We start from the raw sequence: 4210 nt of genomic DNA, 5'->3' as shown, positions 1-4210 counted from the left end.
CTTACACGTATCCATATGCATAGAAGAGTGAGATCGAGTGTATGGTTCAAGAAATGTTAGAGGTTAGCATCATTCAACATAGTTAGAATGCTTTCTCTTCACCAGTGGTGATGGTCATATAAAGATATGTTTCATGGCATGTGTGTCCATATTATAGTCAACTCAACAAATTGATAACCAAAGTTAAGCTTTTGATTCATTTCATTTATGAATTATTAGATCAATTTCAAGGAGAAATTTGGTTTACTGAGTTGGATATTTTCTCTATATATCCTCAAATTAGAATGAGAAAAGAAGAAATTCCCCAAAAAAAATATAGCACATATGAAGGTTTTTATGAGTTTTTTGTTATTCCATTTGACTTACTATTGTACCTTCAACATTTCAAAGTTTGTTGAATTCTATTTTCAAATCGTTCGTTAGAAAAAAATCCTTTCTATTGTTTGATGACATACTAATTTATGAAAAAACTTATGAAGAGAATGTAAAACATATTGAGAGGGTCTTAACACTATTTGAAGAGGAATAACTATATGTAGAGCATTTCAAGTGTTCCTTTGGGGTTCAAGAATTGGAATATTTGTGTCATATTGAATAAGAAGGTGTCAGAGTGAACCTTAACAAAGTCAAGGCTATCAAGGAATGGACAATCCCAAATATCTTGAAGAAAATCATATGATTATTAGGATTTATAGGATATTATTGCAAGCTTGTCATGAATTATGGTCAAAGAGAAACACCTGTGAAAAAAATATTGAATAAGGAAGCATTTTTGTGGACTTAATCAGTGATCGAAGTTTTTGAAAAAATTAAAGATGAGATGTGTACAACTCCCATATTTTCCACACATGACTTTGAAAATCCATTCATTGTAAAGTGTGACGTCTCAGGCCATGGAATTGGTGCAGTTTTAATTCAAGAAGGAAGGCCCCTTACCTTTAAAGTAGCAAAATTAAATGACATAATTTATATCCACTAATCTATGAAAAATGATGATGATGATGATGATGATTGATGTCCACTAAAACAAATATGGTCTATCATACCTTAAGAGAGGAAGAATTTACTTATTATTATTTAAAAATTTATTTCTATGATAAAAAGTAAGGGAGAGAAGCATTCTTGGATCACCGTAATTTTGCTAACTTGACAAGTCAAGAATGTTGGTAGCATGGCAAAGATTTTGGAAATTAAAATGAATGTGAGTAAGCGTTGGGAAATCCAAAAGAAAGTTATTTTCATCTTCAACCCTCTTAGTTTCGCAAAGGTAATAGACAATTTCATCCAATGTTTTTTTAGGAACTTATCAATGCTTAGTTTCACTTTGATGTTCATGAGAATTAGTTCTTAGCTTGGAAATGTTCATTTTCTTCTTAGCATTGGTTAAGAGAGAAAGATAATTCTTGTTTTCGAGATTGGGGTTGACCACCTCCTTTAATACCTTAGCTTCCTTTTCCCCTGTAACTCCTTATCATCACACAACTTATCCATAAATTTGGAAGTAATAAATTTTTAATATTATCCTTATTCTTCAATATGATCTCCTCCTTTATTCCACAATGATCCTGCAAAATATTGGACATCCTTATGCCAACCTCGCTTGAGCTCCTAGTGGGATTTTGGCTAGAGTTAGAAGGGATTTTATGAAGCCTCTTGGCTTACAAGAGGTACCTATTCATAGCCATCTTTTCAATGGAGGGAAGTGTAGCTACAATCAACAGGATATGGTGCAGAGCATTTCCTTTAATATTGAGGTTGTAAGTTAGAAATTCCTTTTGTATTAGCTCAATATTCCTCCATGATTCTCTAGCTATACTTCAACCCCAAACCTCACATCTACATAAAATAGAAGGGTTAACAAGAGTCTCAAAGAGGAACAATTGTTTACTCCAATTATCCTTTTCCCAATTTTATAATTCCAATTGAGCTATAATGAATGTTGATTCCTATATATTTATATCAATAAAACTTATCCAATTAGTTATTATCATAAATTAAATTATGATAGTTGATATTTTTGGATTTAACTATCATGAATTTAGTCTTATCAATATTAGTAGTCATACCCATCTTGAGCAATCTTGGATGATTCTAAGTTGCTTGTCAAGATCGTCATGGATCCTAGATAAAAGAATGATATTGTCAGCATAAAGGAGAAGATTAATGACCATACTAGTGAGCCTAGAGCCACCACATTTTGTAGCTTCCAAACACTATTCTATCTTATCAATGTAAATGCAAAAATGGGTAGGGGATAAGGACATCCTTCACCAGCTCTGACATTTCATGCAATTTCTTCTTAAGCTTGGCAATGACATTCTCAAATATCCTAGTCACAACATCCCTCAACTCAGGAGGAACCATTATCTCTTCTATCCTCTTCCATAGCTTCTCCCAAGGAACAATGTCGAAATTTTTATAAATTAAACAAAACAACATAAGATACTAGTCTTAGCCATGGCCATACTACATGATATTATGAAATGGCATCCATAACTAATAGGAAGGCACTTTAAAGTAAAAGAAGATCATGGTAATTTGAAGTGATTCTTGCAACAAATAGGTATCTTGATAAGAGTAACAATTTAAATGGGTTACGAATATGTTATGTTATGAATTTGAAATTATAAAAGGAAAATGAAAACAAATATTTTGGTAATGCACTCATAAGGAAAAGGGAATACACGAAGGGTTTACTGTGTAGTATTTCCATTCCACAATCTAACTAGATGGAAGAAGCAATGATATAATGGAAGCTAGATGAGAAGGTATGAAAGATCATATAGAAACTATAGGATGACCCCAATGCAATAGAAAAAGAATTGTGGAAAATTATTCTTTTTGGTATCAAGACCAGTTATACGTATGTAAGAATTCTCAACTTAGAAATAAGTTCCTTATTGGAATTACACATTTCTCCTATAGGATTACATTCATGCTTCTTGAAAACATGCCATAGGATAAAGAAAATTTGTTTCAGGAAGTTAATAATGAAGATATGAAAAGGATTTTCGTTGAATGTATGGAATTCCTATAGAAAAAAAGAGAGACAATCAAGACCCCATGGCTCATACAAATATTATCCATGCCAACCATGAATTGGGAAGAAGTTTCAATGGAGTTTATTATGTGTTTACCCAAATTTGATGGTAGTAATAAATTGAATGACAAAACAATCCCAGTTTATTAACTTTCTCATACTTTTGAAGAAAGTATAGTGATAGTATCATTCATGGAAACAACCCAAAACCTACATGGAATACAAAAGAATATTGTAAGTGACAAAGATAAAATTTTTGTTGGTAACTTTTGGACTAAATTATTTATTTGTTTGGGTACTTAATTGGATCATAACGTGTCTTACCATCCTCAATTTAATGTGTAATCTAAGATTGTTAATAATTTTTTTTAAAAATATATACATTGCTTTGTATCTAAAAAAGACAAAATGGATTAGGTGGTTGTCATTGGAAAAATGGTGATAAAACACATCCTTCCATACTTCATAAATATGTCCTCATTTTTTGAACTTTATGGACATAATCCTCTATACATTATATCACAAGGAATGCAAAGGAATAATTAGTTGTGGACCTCATAGAAAACTAGCATGAGGTTCTAAATCTATTGAGGGACAACTTTGTTATAGCACAAAATAGGATGAAACAACAAGTAGATCAATATTGTATTAAAAATGAATTTCAAGTGGGGAATTGGGTATTTTTTAGACTATAACCATATAAACAATTCCTCCCCAAGAAACAAATGAAAGATAATAAATTAGAATTGAGGTATTATTTCCCCATATAATGTGTTGCAAATAATTCGAATTATGAGTTACAAATTGAATTTGATTTCATCTTCACGTATACATAAATTCTTCCATGTTTCTTTCTTAAACAAGTTAATTATTGAAAAGATCCTATGCCAAACTATTTTACCAAAGATTAGTGGAGGATGTAAAATCATATGTAACCAAAAACTATACTATAAACAAGGATAAACAAGTTAAGAAATTAAAAAATTACTAAGAACCTCATCATATGGAAGAACCTACCAGTGGAAATGGTGACATGGGAAGATATGTTGGAAATAATACTGAGAGGGGGGGTGAATCAATATTATCAAGTCAATTATTTCCTTTTTCAAATCCAAATCATATACGCTACTTCGGTTAGTTAAAACTGCGTATATACCCAACTATGTATAA

This window comes from Pinus tabuliformis, chromosome 1_1 (assembly GCF_031772625.1).
Source record: "Pinus tabuliformis cultivar Carrire ecotype Pingquan chromosome 1_1, CPIR1, whole genome shotgun sequence".
Classification (NCBI taxonomy): Eukaryota; Viridiplantae; Streptophyta; class Pinopsida; order Pinales; family Pinaceae; genus Pinus; species Pinus tabuliformis.
The sequence above is the reverse complement of the archived record's forward strand: the minus strand, read 5'-3'. Positions refer to the sequence as shown.